The sequence below is a fragment of the Odontesthes bonariensis genome, chromosome 4, assembly GCF_027942865.1.
Source record: "Odontesthes bonariensis isolate fOdoBon6 chromosome 4, fOdoBon6.hap1, whole genome shotgun sequence".
Taxonomy (NCBI): domain Eukaryota; kingdom Metazoa; phylum Chordata; class Actinopteri; order Atheriniformes; family Atherinopsidae; genus Odontesthes; species Odontesthes bonariensis.
In genome coordinates, this window is record NC_134509.1 from 40,542,903 (window position 1) to 40,560,166 (window position 17,264).

The 17,264-nt window shown below is 42.4% G+C and overlaps 1 protein-coding gene across 1 annotated transcript in view; it reads right to left on the reverse strand.

The window, feature by feature from the left end:
- LOC142379172 (teneurin-3-like) overlaps positions 1-17,264 on the reverse strand; it is a 137,327-nt gene that overhangs the window by 86,738 nt on the left and 33,325 nt on the right. The window contains exon 2 of the mRNA XM_075464303.1: positions 11,418-11,495. The gene's annotated coding sequence lies outside the window, so the exon portion shown is untranslated. The remainder of the gene's footprint in view (positions 1-11,417; positions 11,496-17,264) is intronic.

Consider the following 17,264-nt stretch of genomic DNA (forward strand, 5'->3'; position numbering starts at 1 on the left):
ACACAGACAAACAAGAAAACGAATCTGTGTCTAAAACCTAGAAATAACTCTGACGTTATGTCACAATTTAATATTGTTGATTTAAAAATCCTAGAGGAAACAGTTCGGCATCTGAAATCAACAACTTGCACTGTGGACATAATACCATCCGACTTTTTAAAAACTGTTTTTACCTCAGTAGAAAGTGATCTCCTACGAATAGTTAACAGCTCACTGGCATCAGGCATTTTTCCCAAGTCACTAAAGACAGCTGCCATTAAGCCACTCCTAAAGAAGAGAACTCTAGACGCCTCTATGATGAACAACTACAGACCTGTCTCTAACCTCTCTTTTATATCCAAGATTATTGAGAAAGTTGTATTTAACCAGCTCAACGACTTTCTGAATGAAAGTGGAAGTCTTGATAACTTTCAATCAGGCTTCAGACGTCATCACAGCACTGAAACAGCTCTGGTCAAAGTGTTAAACGACATTAGGTTGAATACTGATTCTGGTAATGTCTCAGTCCTGGTTCTGTTGGACCTCAGTGCTGCGTTGCAGGGGCTTAAGATCCATGACTGAGATGCATGGGGATACTGTAGAGGTGGATCCATGGAGGGTAGAAGACCTTTGTAAAAAATGTTGAGGGCTGAAAAATAGTTTTTTCTCTACATCCTTTGCTGGCTACCTCTTCAGCTTGTCAGGAATCTGCATTCTTCTAGCTGTTATACAGCAACACAACGTGAAGAACCAGCACAGGTGATGCTCCTCATATTCTCTGTGAATTTTTAACTGAATGAGCCTGCTTCTTGTCAGAATTCAGAATACTCAGGATATGAGAGATGTGTCATGGTGGTGCACTGGCAGAAGCCCCAACACCTTGTAATGAGACACAGACCTAACTATCACATATATGTCACGTTCCGTGGCTTTACGGATCTGTTTGTGCAGTTTGTGACTCAGATTTCAGGTTTTCTGTGTTTGCTTTATTTCGTTCTTGTCTCGGTTTCATGTTCTGTATTTTTGTTTCCTTTTCTGAGCTCGTCTGCTCAGCCTGTAAACTTGGATTCAGTTATTGTGGGAGAGAAATGTCATGACATGGCCTAATTACATCGTGTGCTTTGTTGACTGGTTCATATGAATATTGTTGATAGTTAGAATGAGCTTGTTTATGATAATGGCAAAAGCCAGGCGCCTGAGGAAGATTGGGGCTTGGCCACGTATGCATTGTGTGATCCAGGAGCAGTATAAAGGGTTGTCACAAAATGAGGTCGGTGGAGATTTTCGGACATTCTGTATGCACATTTGCTGTGACGGCTTGTTCAAATAAACTTCCCCAATGAAAGGCTGACCGACGCGGATTCGACTCCTTTTCTCCACTACATAAATGGTGACCCCGACGTAACCAACCTAGAACATAAGCTTTCAAAGCGAACATAGGTTAACATTAACATTGACAACATCCAATCTTATTGGCAATATCCAAGCCAACAATTAGCATAATTAGCAGCATCTAAGCTAAATTTAGTCAAGCATTAAATTAGCATTTTTTAGAGTTAGTTTAATTTAAATTGACTTTCAAGAATTGGGAAAATAATAATAATAATACTAAAATAAATAAGTAAATAAAAAAGTCAAAAGAAGGTGAAACGATGGATGTAACACCAACAATAACCATCAGCGCCAAGCATCCTGAACATTCCAAAGATATTAAAAAGATATCTCAAAAATGGGAAAAACGAACAAAAAATAAGTTCTCACCCTGGCCAAAAGGTGGCACTTTCAATGTAACTACCTGTAAGATTATGGAACAAAGGATTAAAGCTTACAAACCAAAGGACAAAAGCAAAAAGAGACAGGAAAAGAGAGAGCTTGAATTAAAAGTTTTACATTTCTTTGAAAATGCAGAGCTATATCCAACTCACATAGTTGGAAGCAAATGGATAAGAGCTTTTGAACAAGAAACTGTGGATAAACTGTTGACTGTGGGACACATTAAGGCAGTGTGGGCACTGTGTTTTGGAACTTCTACCATGGAGGGCATTTTGAGACACAGTGAGAATGACTGGATGTTGAGCCACCGAGCTGATGGAACTGATTTTAATGCATATCGAGCTGCACTCTGGAGAGCGTTACGAGCTGAGTTTCCTGTAGGAGTGGACCTCGAAGCATTAAAGGGGGAGCCACTGTCAGGAACAGAGAGTCCGGCTGTGTACATTGCACAACAATTGAAGAAATGGACACAAGAGTCTGAGGGAGAAATCGAGAAGAGCCCAGCTTGGGTGACATTGTTCAGAGTTTCCATCAAAGAGGCTCTGCCTGCCCCAGCTCAGGGGAGGCTGGAGGATGTGGTGGGGTTGAATTCAATGTCACATGGACAATTCCGGGACCACGTGGTGCATGCAGTAGATAAATACAGAAAAGAACTGAAACGGAAGGAGCAGGAGAAGGATATGCAAAGGGAACTTGCACGGTTGCAGTTAGAAGAACTGCAAGTGAAGCGAGAAGTACAAAATGAGGCCATGACAGCGGGGGCCGCTGAACAGCCATCACAGGGGCAAGTCCATCATCGACCCTGTCGAAGGTCAAGAAGAGGTGCACCTGGAGGACGAAGGTCCTCGGGAGCATGTTGGGCCTGTGGCAAGGAGGGACACTTTGCTGACAGCTGTCCGAGAGCACCAGGAAACCCGAATGTTCGGCAGGACCGTGGCCAGTCCCTGCGGGGCGGAGCAAGTGGCCCGGCAGGTCCAAGGCGTTCCTCTGGCAGAGGAATCCCAGTATTTGTTTGCATTGACATATAGAGGTAAGAAGTACACTTACACCAGACGTACTCAAGGGTTTAAAAACCGCCCTCAGGTGTGTCACTATTACATAACAAATCAAAGTTTCTAAATTTAAATTCAAATGTGTCACTATTACTATTACAAAACAAAACAAAGATTCTAAATGTAAAATTAAATGTGTCACTATTACAAAATTTCTAAAATTTAAACAAAACAAAGTTTCTAATTTAAATTTTAGCATTGTTAGCCTAAATTAGAGTATCTATTCATCCCATAGGGAACTACTGATATCTCTCCATCCCACTTGGAGGGAGTAAGTAAAGCGCCATGTCCAAAATAAATAAATAAATAAATAAATGTATAAATAAATAAAAAGTAAAAATAAAACAATTATGATCTTTTTGGGGAAGATTATGCAATAAAATGGGCTTCCTCTGAAAGGAATCATGAAAAATCCAAAGATCAAAGGTTGAAAGCACAACTGGAGAGGACAAACGAGGCTAAGTTAGCCTTTGAAAGTTTGAAACAAAAGTCATCTGTGGAGGGGGGCGTGGTGCATCAGGTGCAGAGGAGAGGTGGGAAGAGCTCAGAGGACAGGGGGAGGGGAGATGATGGGCACATCTGCACATCATCAGCTAATCATTCTCCCCTTTATCAGTAGCGTGCTGGTCCGGGCGGGGGCAGATGGAGCCGGGAGATGACCTGGCGGAGCCAAGGACAGGAGCAGGAGACAGAGTGTGGAGGAGCTACATCCTTGTTCGTCCAAGTTAAAAATAAAAGGTTAACTTGAATCCAGTGGTCTGTCTATCTGTTGGGAACCCACGGTGGCACAAACCTGCCACATCATCCAAAACGGGCAACACTGGACTATGAGAAGCCATTTTTCTTATATGTCTCCAATAGACACCATAAGATTTCAGAACTAATAAATCAGAGTAGGTATGTTGTGACTCAGGCAGGATGTTTGCAGGTTGTGCATCTTTTGACACGTCCAGATGTGAATACAGGAGGGTACTACATCGGATCCTGCAGATGCCATTCCACGTGAGTTTGAAGGAGAACAACATGAGCGTGTGTCAGAAGCTGTGAGATGAATTAAACTGAGACCTGACTTAGAAGCAACTCCACTTGTGCAGGCTGACGTCACTTATTTTGTGTATGGATCATGTTTTGAGATCATTTGGGTAATCATGCAGGTTTTGCAGTTGTGAAACAGGAAGGTTGAAAACTTTGTGACGGTGAAAGCTGAGAAGTGTGAACGGCCATGTTCGGCACAGTTGGCTTAACTGAAGGCATTAACGGAAGCATGTCTACTGGTGAAAGGTAAGGTTACGAATGTGTACACAGATTCTGTATATGCTCATGATATTTGCTATTTGTTTGAAGCAGTTTTGAAGCAGAGAGGGTTCAGAAGGACAGACGGGAGTCCAGTGCGACATGAGGTCCAAATGAAGGAGCTGATTGCAGCCATGATGCTCCCCGCGAGACTGGCAGTGATGAAGTGTCAAATAATCGTAAAGGTAACGAAATGGTCAGTAAAGGTAATAACGCGGCTGATGAAGCAGCGAAAGTAGCATCAAGAGGCCAGCTGGCTGTTTTGGCACCAATGGTGTCACTGGAGCCAGATGTCACGCCACCACAAGGATATTGGTCATACATATTGGATAGACAGTCGTAAAATTTTTGGTAAAGGAAGTGATTCCTCTGTTTGTCATTCCATCAGAGATTAGCTCAAATAATGGTTAAGTGTTTGTTTAGAAAATTGCAAAAGGCATTCTGCAGCAGCAGCTAATCAAGCAGCGCTGTGGGGCCGTTTATCATCCACAGAGTCAAGGGATGGGTAAGAGGATCAATGGAACCTGGAAAGTGAAATTGAATTAAATCTGTGCTTCAACTAAACTAAACTGGATGCTTTGCCGCTTGCACTAATGAGCTTTCGTATGCAGACTCATAGAGTCACGCACTAACACCGCAAAAAATGCTAACGGGTCGACCCATGCCGGCACCTCGGTGAGAGGTCCTTTTAAAGGGCCCCCACTTGAGCAGTTGCAAACAGAGTTGAGAGCTTACATGAAGCAATTAACTGCAATCCATAGAACAATCTATCTACAGGAGGAGACCAGAGACTCAGGTCTCGAACAGCTGGTTGAGAGACCAGTGGTGCCAGGCGACCGGGTGCACATCAAAGTGTTCCGGAGGAAGTGGCTTGAGCCAAGACGAGAAGGACCGTACACAATGGTGCGAGCAACGCCAACAGCAGTTCAAGTGGAAGGTAGCAACACATGGTACCATTTGAATCACTGCACTAAGGTTCGGACTAAAGACACAGACAGAGTTAAGTCCGAGGGAAAGTATGAACAAAAGGAAGATGGTAAGATTTCTGACACTAATGAGCATCCAGGTGTGGGTGTTGGCCGACAGCATGGGCTCAGGAGAACGAAGCCTGGAGATGTTGGACGGGATCCTGCAAACAGGAGAGGCGGGGAAGGGTCCCGTGAGGAAGCCACCCAGCAGGGGAAGTAGCCAGCCTGGGTCAGATGAGTATGATGCAACAATACACACCCACTCAGACCATGCCGCGCCACGAACTTTGCCAGCAGTACACACTAGAGCTAGTCGTGAAGAGGTATCTGTGTGTGGATCATGGGTCCGGAGGAGGAGACGACCAAATCACTGCCTCTGGACGCCACGCCAATGGGGCAATCTGGTAAGATCATGTTGTCCTCGGGTCGGAAAGAAGTTGTTCACATTGGTGGTAAGAATAGAAAGATTTCTCGTGAAAGTCTAGGGGGACTTGATACCGTTAGCACTACAGGACAGAATAATCATGTTAATCCAAGAACAGACGGAGGGTACATGCACATGAAGAGACAGGAAAACAGTGAACTGTGGAAGAGGGTTTAAGGCAGCACAGAATATGTGGTATAGATGGGCATGGTACACTACGAGAGAACTGACAGCGACGGAGTGTCTCATATGCGCAGACGCTCCAGGAGCATTGCCTGTTGTTGTTCCAGAACCAAACACCTTCAGGGACTGTGCGGTGGTCCAGCAACGGGAATGCAGAGAAGGTAGGTTTACATCGGAAGAGGATAAATGGTTATTGTTTAAGCTTCCTATGTGTGGTATTAAGTGCAGATTGATGTTTGGGCCAAATAAATTACATAATTGTTTCAAAATAGGGAAGGGCCACAAATTTGAGTCTTCTGGGGCTGAATTTAATCTAAGTACAACACAGGATGGCCCTCGCACTGATTATAGAGTAGACTACGATAGTGAGTTTGAATACTTTACAAGTGATGGATTTAACAATGTCAGTGGAACTCACATAGGTAATGCTACTGTTAAATGCAATGTCGCATGGGTTTTATCTTGGTTTCCACACGCAAATGTGAAACCAATATTTATTAGGACACCTGTGTGGTTTGAAAATCTGGTTCCTTTGGATCAAAAATGTGAAAATATAGAAATGACAATTCCGATATCTTTTTGGGGATCAGACACACCCAATGGCTGATAGTTACTGGATATGTGGAGATGATGTTTTGTTAAATGTGTTACCCAACAGGTGGATAGGTCTTTGTGCACTTGTGAGGATGAAAACATCGGTTGTGTTAGTGTATGACAGGGTAAACGAGATGCTGGGGTTGGATGTGGAAAAAGGGAGAGTTAAAAGATCTAGTGGTAACTACATCATGGATAAGCACGTTTACTTAGATGCAATGGGGCAGCCAGAGGGATTCCTTTTGAGTTCAAAGCACGCAGTGAGATTGCAGCTGGATTTGAGTCTATTTTGCCGTGGATCACAATTAACAAAAATGTGGAGTGGATTAACTACATATACTACAATCAACAGAGAATTCGTAACTACACGAGTGAAGGGTTTGTAGCCTTTGGAGAACAACTACATGAGATGAGTAGGATGGCTTGGCAGAACAGACAAGTTTTAGTATTAGAAGGGAAAAGTGGTGTTTGCCAGTTGTAGTTGGTTGGGGAAAATGTTGTACATTTATACCCGGGAACACTGCAGCTGATGGGACGTTTACAACGGCCATGAAGAAGATCAGAGACCTGAAAGAGGAGCTGAAGAGTAATGCTGGTGGAGGTGAACGGTGGTGGACTGGTCTGTATGGGATTTTGGGAGAAGGGGGAGCGATGACGGTTAAAGCGGGAATAGCTATATTGTTGATAGTGAGAATGGTTTCCCTATTGGTGTGTTGCATTATACCCATTCTGAGAAGGTGGTTGCCGTAAGTGATGTTCAAACAAACAGTGGAAGAAACCAGGAGGCAGATGACCTTGCGAGACCAGGTCTGAGGACCAACGCATGGAAGAACGGGTCAACGAATGAAGGTTATCAACGGATGGTTCACAAGATTCTTTCCTCGGGTGTGGAACCAAGTATAGCCTGACAGGGAGAAGAGATGGTAAAGATCTCTTTGATTGGGAGCGACGTGCTGGCAACCTCTCCTCCCAGAGTTAGCTTAGCAGTTCCAGACCCAGCCGGACGGATGTTCGGCCAGAAGAATTTTATGTATTGTACTTGGTACAAAACTGTGATTTATTCATTTGATGATGGTGGTGTATTCATTCTATGTGTATTATCAATCAGAACGGATCACTAATATGTCCATTGCCAGTTGTGTCAGTCAACTGTTCGGAGTGCGACCTTTGGTAAAGTGGTCGGTCGCCAAGTGGGATGGGGCCGTAGGAGAGTTTTCCCAAAAATAAGAACATGAGTTACGGAAGTAGCAGCCGGTGGGTTTTTTGCTCCTATGCACTGCAAACAGTGGACAAGTGTGATGGCAATGTTAAAAATTTGTATTATTGTTCAATTCAGTATCATTTAATGTGATTCGGGTACATATATATATTCCTTTTCATTTGTTCAATATGTTCCCTTTGACTTAGAATGTAGAATTATTAGAATAATTTAGTGTCGATTATGTTAATTAATTATTAATTAATTAGTTATGTTAATTATGTGGGATGATTTTCTTTCCTTTTAGATTATTTCTTTATTAAATCACTGATAAGTGATTTCAGGGGGGATTATGTGGGGGAGAAATGTCATGACATGGCCTAATTACATCGTGTGCTTTGTTGACTGGTTCATATGAATATTGTTGATAGTTAGAATGAGCTTGTTTATGATAATGGCAAAAGCCAGGCGCCTGAGGAAGATTGGGGCTTGGCCACGTATGCATTGTGTGATCCAGGAGCAGTACAAAGGGTTGTCACAAAATGAGGTCGGTGGAGATTTTCGGACATTCTGTATGCACATTTGCTGTGACGGCTTGTTCAAATAAACTTCCCCAATGAAAGGCTGACCGACGCGGATTCGACTCCTTTTCTCCACTACATTATCCAATTCCTACCACATCCTCTCTGTTACTCATTAGCATTCTCAGTATAAATACTCCATAGTTTTGTTTTATCATGTCAGACTTTATTGTGCTCCCACACTGCTTTGCTTCCAGTGTACATTCTTCAAGCAGCGACTTGACTCTTCATGAAAGTTTTACTTTATCATCCTACTTGCCTCTTTCCGAAGACTGCATTTGCCTCCTCCATCCACTCCATTCCTTCACAATATACAACTTATGCAACTACATAAGGACAATTAAAGACATGTAAAGAAGTATGCAGCAACATTCCGACTGACAGCAAGACCAAATCTGACCAAAAGTTGAGTTCTAGAACAATCGTGGGATTCAGAAGAGAACTGTAAAGAGAGTGAGGCCTGCCAACTTAATGGGAAGGATTGAACGGATGCTTTTGCACAGCAGAAAGCCAGAGGGAAGCACCTGTAAATTGAACTCGGCCTTGATGCAGACAGGAGCAACTCACTGACTGGGATCACCCGTGTCTGCTGGTCTGTTTCCTTGCAATCTTCTGCAGTTTCCCCTAACTGCAGACATTACCTTGAATTAGTATGATACTACTTGTGAGACTTAATTTTTTCGTCACTGGCTTGCTAATGGCTAATGGTTACTAGATGTCTCTGATTCAGTCTGTGTATGAAATGTTGAGCTGCAGTTGGGAGGACGATAAACGGAGGGAAAATAAGATGAATATCAACGCCAACGTCCCTCTGTTGGCACCAACTTACTGTTTTAAAAAAAACTTCTGTATGATAGATGTGAACAGATGTGAGCTCTGCAGTTTATGATCAAGTGGAGCTAATAATGTTTTATTTAACACAGTAGAAACAGAAATCCCTTTCTAAGAAAGGTATAATGATTGCAAAGTCGTACTAAAGTCGCCGGTATGCTTCTCCGTCGCTATCCGTCAATCCGACTCCGTGGTCACACAGAGGCGATTAAACCTTTCCAAGTTCTCCGTCGGGATGTCGGATACGCCAGGCAGTTCACCTCCCGAATAGTAGGCGTCGCTACGTTAAACGACCCAATCTGGCTCTATGATGAAAGTCATTGATTGGTTGTTCACCTGGCTCCATTCCACTCCTCACAGTGAACGATGGCGACCAAGAGAGAAAGACTGTTGTTGGAGTTGGAGCTTATTGATATTGAAATGCAAATCATTTGGACCAAATGTTGACCGGCACACAGTAAACTCTTTCAAAAATGGCGGTGTTGTTGTTGTGAGAGGAAGGAGCTAAACCGGAAAAGTGATTCCGGAAATGATGTTGTTAGCCGACCAATCACAACCCCCGACATCCGGATAGATAGGAATTTTGGCCGACGCACGCAAGCGATGGAGAGGGCTCTCCATAGGTGACCATAAATCAGCCTTTAGGCAGAGGAGGAGGCTTGGCGATGCACGTTTACATCGAGGTGGAAGTACAGCTGGGCAGTGGAAGCAGTATAGAGGAGGCAGCTGAAGTGGTGGGGGTGGAGGGAGCAGCAGCAGAGGTGGAAAAAGCCACACTATCAAACCGGTTGTAATGTTGGTTGAAAGTATTGGCTCTGTCCACATCACCAATAACCGCCACCATCCATTGGTGGCCAGTGATAGACTATTAGCTAAATTAGATGTCAAATTTGATCCAAATGCACACTTCTGTCTCTCATAAGTCAGCGATAGATAGAAATAATTAAACTCCCATGGTCTTTATTCACTCTTCTATCAGTGAGACACAGGCTCCCATATTGTGGTAAAATAGAATCAGTGCAAGAGTATGCAAAATCAGAAAGCAAGTAGGACTCATTGATGGAAATGTTTAAATGGATAAGCCTTGTGGTCCTGATTTTGAAAAGCATTTTTCATTTGTCCAACACAAACACCATTGAAAAAAATGCAGCTGATGTTTTTTTTGTTTTTTTTTTCAGAACTTTTTTACTTAAGAACAGTAAATCAACAATCTATTGGGGCTTGATTCACACCATTTAGTTTATTTCTATTTGTTCTTTTTACATAATTTTAAACAACATATATCAATATTAATCTCAAATAATTTGTTTAAGATTAATATTGATATATATGTTTAAATAAATTAGTTTTGGTAAATGTTGAGATACACTGTAGTAAACAACAAGGATTTTTTTGGGGGAAAAAATAAAACAGATTTTTCTTTCAAAGGGGCCGGCACACAGTAAACTCTTTCAAAAATGGCGGTGTTGTTGTTGTGAGAGGAAGGAGCTAAACCGGAAAAGTGATTCCGGAAATGATGTTGTTAGCCGACCAATCACAACCCTTACGGTCTCCGCGAGTCTCCGTCTGCTCGACGGATAGATAGGAATGTTGGCCGACGCACGCAAGCGACGGAGAGCGTCTCTTGGAGAGCGTCTCCGGAGCAGGCTCTCCGTAGCCTTTCCTGGACGACCATAAATCAGGTTTAACACCTACAATAACAAATGTTGGTACCACCAACCGTACAGAGAGGATCATTGTGAGATAAAAGTGAGAAATGAACATGAACTAGTTTACTTTGGACAATGATCTTGGCTCAGAATTACAAACAGTGAACTATGAAAGTGAAACTGTTTAAATTCTAAGTTTAGTTTTCTGCATTCACCAATCAGACCTTACATGCAAAATGACCTATGTGGCAGTAACAAGAGACACATATTGTTGCCATGGTGACACACACGTACACAACAACACACCCACAAGAGCAAAAACTGAATAAGCCACTGGAAAACCAAGATATCATAAAGGAAAAAAATATATATATAACAAAATATTCTGAATTCTGTAGCTGTACATTAGTTATTGAACATCCACAGAGAATGTGTCTGTTAGTCTGGCTAATTTTCCCCTTCAGCTTGTTTCCCTGTATTCCTGAAACTTGCGTTGATCTTGTTCGTCACAGAACCCACAGCTCAAACAAAGCAGCGTTAATGGTCATTCAGTTGTTTATGTCCTGTCCAGAAGCTGCAGGAGGTGAAGCACTTTTGAAAAGCTTTTATGAAAGAAATATATGTTGCTAACACCAATAGGTGCTATTGAGTTGGTGCTTGAGTTTATTTTAAAAAGTTCAAAAACGACACTGATCTGGAACTTGTTCCTGGCACATGCAGCATATCTGTCTTTTTCCCACCTCTTTAACTCACTTATCATCTCTTTTCTTAATGAGAGATTTACAAAGAGAAAAAAAAAATCAACAAAACAGAAAGCAGAAACACTGAAAAGGGAAAAGACCATGAGACAGAGACAGGAGAGTGACAGGAAAAAGGTTTTAGTGAAGCCTACCAAATCCTTCAGACGTCTTGAATTTGAATGGCGCTGGTCTGGTGTCAAATCATGTCATCATCTTTTTTATTTCAAAAACTAAGGAGAAAAAGGAAATAAGTTTTAGACATAAAAGGGAGGCTAAAAGACACAACTTCAGAACAGATGTGATATAAATAAATTCCTGTATCATACAGCCACACTTCATGCGATCTCATCAACAGAAAATACTGGTAAGACGCCAGACTTTGATTCCATGGAATACAGGATGACTGCTGCTTTAGCTCAAAGATGATGCTTTTGCCATTACAAGCTAAATAAATAAAATAGCTAAATGCATCAGATTGAGCAGATGCAGTATGGTGTCTGCAAGTGAAGATGTTTCAATTTTATTCAAATTATTTTAAATTATAATTCCAGTTTCCAAAAAAAAATTAAAAGCTGAATCTCGAGGAAACTATCATGGACCATTGTTCTTTCCTAGGCCTAAATAAATATTCAGTGGGGTCAGGTGACTATGAAGTTGAAGCCATGACAGTAAAGGGTTCTCTGGTCTTTAAGAAGTTTGGTAAAGGTTTGAGTTGTTTACTGTTATCCAGTAGCTGGACACATACATCCACAGAAAATACAAATCAGAGCTGAATAACAGACTGATGCTTGTGCTGGTTCAGTTTCAGGGTTTTACTGTGGGTTGGATACAACATGGTATCATTCTCTTTCCTGCATGCACCTTTTTCTTTTAATGCCACAAATCTCAAAAATGGATAAATTGCTAAATAAGATTTATTTTCAGTTATTCACTGAAATGCTAAAATGTCTCAGGCCCTTCCATGTGTTTGGCCTTTTTTCTTTCTTTGTGAGGGGAGTTTATAGATGCCACTTATCTTCTGAGGCCCCTGTGAGACAGCCTTATTTTTGCAGAACCTCTGTTGGCTTCTGTATTGATCCTCTGATGCAGTGGTCACTTTTGGTCTACTAATCCAGTTTCCACCAAAGGCTTTACAGTTCCCTGCACTTCCCTTTGAAAACCTTCAGCCTGGCCATGATGTAAGGCTTAGAAAGCTTCACTTTCCTCAGAAGAATAATCTGATCTCTGACATTTTTGCCTGGTACTTCTGCTATGTTTTCCATTATCATAATGCTTCTTAGTAAGCAGTGTTCTTTTGGAAATTTGAGGTACAGCCACATTGAAAAAACATTTGAACATACATTTAAGCAAGCCACTGAACACATTAAACCCAAATAATTGTCAACTGAATGCTCTTTCAGTGGTCCAGAGTAACATGTTCATTGCCACCATTCTGTTGTGAACCCCTGATAACAATTATGGAATTACCATGTTAATTTCATATTTTAGAAAAAAAAGGTAAATAGAACACAAATATGACTCATAGTAACTTTATTTAATAGCTAAACATTTGTGTTTTGTAAAACATACATCTAAACATTTGAAATGTAGTTGCCATACTTTTTCAGAAGAAGTAGAAAAAATTATTAAATCACTTAATCATAAGGAAAAAATGACAGAATCATGAACAGAAATCAGAGTTGGTACTTGATTGCACTTCCTCTGGCTTTTATGACAGCATGGATTCCGTGAGGCATGGACTTCTCTAATTAAAAACAGTATTCTTCATCAATCAGGTTCTAACTTTCTTGAACAGCAGTTGACATATTAGCTTTGTAGGATTAAGCCTTGTCACGTACAATTTCTTTTCAATTTCCACCATAAATGTAACCATGTAATTTAAGTGATATTTTTTTGTGAAGAAAACTATGAATGCCCTTTGCCCTGCAGCAAGATAAATTATCATCCTGACAATGACCTCAGCATCGAAAAACTAATTTCCATTGTTGGAATGATAAGTGTGTCCAAAATGCCAATGTCGACCTCAGCATTAACTGGAGAGGCAACGACTGCCATCACCTCTTCCTTTGTTCCACAATAAAGATATTGGTGCGTTAGCATTAAATTGCACTGGACATTTCTTAATAAATCACTTTCTGATTTATTTAGGTTCCATCCATCCATCCATCCATCCATCCATCCATCCATCCATCCATCCATCCATCCATCCATCATCTGCCGCTTCTCCAGGGATCGGGTCGCGGGGGCAGCAGCTTGAGCAGAGAGACCCAGACGTCCCTGTCCCCGGCCACTTCCTCCAGCTCTTCTGGGGGGACCCCGAGGCGTTCCCAGGCCAGCCGAGAGACATAGTCTCTCCAACGTGTCCTGGGTCTTCCCCGGGGCCTCCTCCCATTGGGACGGGCCCAGAACACTTCACCGAGGAGGCGTCCAGGAGGCATTCTCACCAGATGCCCGAGCCACCTCATCTGACTCCTCTGGATGCGGAGGAGCAGCGGTTCTACTCCGAGCCCCTCCCGGATGACCGAGCTTCTCACCCTATCTCTAAGGGAGAGCCCAGACACCCTGCGGAGGAAACTCATTTCGGCCGCTTGTATTCGCGATCTCGTTCTTTCGGTCACTACCCACAGCTCGTGACCATAGGTGAGGGTAGGAACATAGATTGACCGGTAAATCGAGAGCTTCGCCTTCTGGCTCAGCTCCTTCTTCACCACGACGGGCCGGTGCAGAGCCCGCATCACTGCAGACGCCGCACCGATCCATCTGTCAATCTCCTGCTCCATTCGTCCCTCACTCATGAACAAGACCCCGAGATACTTCAACTCCTCCACTTGGGGAAGGATCTCGTTCCCGACCCGGAGAGAGCATTCCACCCTTTTCCGGCCGAGGACCATGGTCTCAGATTTGGAGGTGCTGATTCTCATCCCAGCCGCTTCACACTCGGCTGCGAACCGCTCCAGTGAGAGCTGAAGGTCATGGCCTGACGACGCCAACAGAACCACATCATCTGCAAAAAGCAGAGACCCGATTCTGAGGTCGCCAAACCGGACCCCCTCAACGCCCTGGCTGCGCCTAGAAATTCTGTCCATAAAAATTATGAACAGAATCGGTGACAAAGGGCAGCCCTGACAGAGTCCAACCCTCACAGGAAACATGTCCGACTTACTGCCGGCAATGCGGACCAAACTCTGACACCGGTCATACAGAGACTGAACAGCCCATATCAAGGGGTCCGGCACTCCCTACTCCCGGAGCACCCCCCACAAGAGTCCCCGAGGGACACGGTCGAACGCCTTCTCCAAGTCCACAAAACACATGTAGACCGGTTGGGCGAACTCCCATGCACCCTCCAGGATCCTGCGGAGGGTATAGAGCTGGTCCACTGTTCCACGGCCAGGATGAAAACCACACTGCACCTCCTGAATCCGAGATTCGATTAATATTTATTTAGGTTATTTACACAAATTATTTGTCCCAAGAATGTTGTGCTCTGTAAGACAACTCCCACAAATACATGTGCAACAGGGCCAGATGCAAAGATCACTGTGTTCTAAAGCAGAAAATCACCGCTGCAACTGGATGTAAAATACTGGTGCAGGGGTGGGTGGAAGTTTAAACCTCTTCTTCCCTTCCTCATAATGTGGAATATAAGAACTCTGCCTCAGATGACACACGCAGAAAGAGACTACAGACAGAGCTGTAAGAGTAAATGAGGGAGCAATAGAGTGCTTGTCAACAACAGACAGTGTAAGCCTGGATATCTTCTCCGCACATCAGCTTCTGAACTGCTGACTATGAGTTTCCTTTCATATTATCTGTAGAGAGAGTTCACCCGTGTTACTTGCCGATGCTGTATGTGATGTCATCCCCTATGCTGTCATCAAACTACATTAAAAAACATTCATCGTCATCTCTGAAGATTTTAACCGAGCCTAACTATTTACATTCATTTATCTATCTATTTATTGGGTTGTTTGTTTTCCCCAATTTATACAGCAATATTATTTCCCTTTGGGTACTAATCAAGATAATTCAATTCCATTGAAGTCTAATATTGTTTAACTATAAATGTTCAAATTTTAGCATTTTAAACGAGAGACAAAAAAAGATCTTCAGCATTAGCCTTGGGTGTCCATTGAACTATGTTAATGGGACTGTCATTTGGAAGCTCACCAAAGAGTGCCAAGCAATAAATGAATCCCAGATCTGCTGCAGATATGTAGAAATGTCCCTATTCATCAGAACAGTCTACACACTCCTCCGCTGTTCATTAGCACTCAGCTTTCCTCTATCTTCCTGCACATACAGCCCCATGAGAGCCTGTAATTTCTCCTTCTGGTTTCCAGAAGAGAACAATATACACAGATGCATATCCATTCACCTGTGCATGCGTCACATGGAAACAATTCCAGATCTACACCAGCCACTATGAAACAGGATAAGTCATTTGTGCAGAAAGGATATGATATTTAAACACACTCCCTTTATCTGAAACAGGCCCAACAGTCCCATTGCTGAGGTGCACACTGATGGCAAAGACTGTAACTGAGTGTGCGCCTGAGAAGAAGAAGGGGAACCAGTGTCTCTGCGAAAAGCAAAAAAAATGGCAAAATACGGATTGAGTAAGAGTAAGATGGTTCATCATGTTTATGTGAACTAAACTAAGAATTTAAAAGACAACTGCTACGTGTCTATATTTTGTTAAAAATCGGAAAAAAATATAGACTTATATAAATAAAGAAGTTACATATAAATTAGTGCTCTGTACCCAAAAATGTAAAAAGAAAGAGTATATCTCTATATATCTCATCTTTCCTTGTCTCTGGAAGGTTCCTCACTGAGAAGTATCCTACATGATTCACATACATTTTGGCAAATTTTTTTTGTTGAAAAAAATAGTCTCTCTACAGCAATGGTTTCCTACCTAAATAACATTTTTTTCCTCTGTTTTGCAAAGGATTTACATTCATTAAACGTCAAGGATGTAGGAACCAGAGTCTCTGCGAAAAGCAAAAAAAATGGCAAAATACATCTGCTTGAAAGTTCATTCTTATCCCTTCAAAAGAATGAAATATTCACAGAAAATTCACAGAAAAAATGAAAATACCATTGATTCAAAGCCTTTTAAGATACAATGACTGCAGCAATTAAACAGCAAATGATGAGATTTAGCAACCCACCAACGAGGTGATTAATATCACCCTCCAAACAACAGCCTTGTAACAGAATCAAACATCTAAAAGATCCAGTCAGAATGTTCACAAAGTCCATCAAACTTAATGACATCAGAGTAGTCCCATGGATTGAAGCTGCGCTGTTTCAAATGTTCTGCTAATACACCTTATCTTCTGCCTATTCATCATCATAATTTATGCTTGAATGAAATATTACATCAAACAAAAGCACTATCGTCTCACAGCAAGACGGTTCCTTCTTGGAATCCCGGCTGATTCTCCCCGTGTATGCGTTCTCTCCGGCTTCCTCCCTCCATTCAGAAACATGCATGTTAGGTTAACTGGTGATTCTAAATGGACCCTAGGACCTGTCCAGAATATACCCTGCCTCTCACCCTGTGGCAGCTGTGATATCTCCCCCCCATCTCCCCCCCTCCCCCTCCCCCCTCCCCCCCTTTCTGTCTTCTCAAACCCCAGCTGGTGGAGGCGGATGGCCACCCTTCCTGAGTCTGGTTCTGCCAGAGGTTTCTTCCTGTTAAAAGGGAGTCGTTTCTCTCCACAGTCGCCTCAGGCACGCTCAGGGCAGGAGATTGGACCGAAAAACTAAAAGTTTTCAGTGCAATCTGTTGGTTTTCTTAGCTAGGAAATTGTTTTTGAATTGGCTCTATATGAACGAATTGGATTATTTTATGAATTATGATTATTATTAATTAATTGAATTCCAATTGGCTTGAATTTGACTTACTATCTAAGTGCCTTGAGATGACATTTGTTGTATTTGGCGCTATATAAATAAAAATGAATTGAATTGAATATGCTACCAATGCA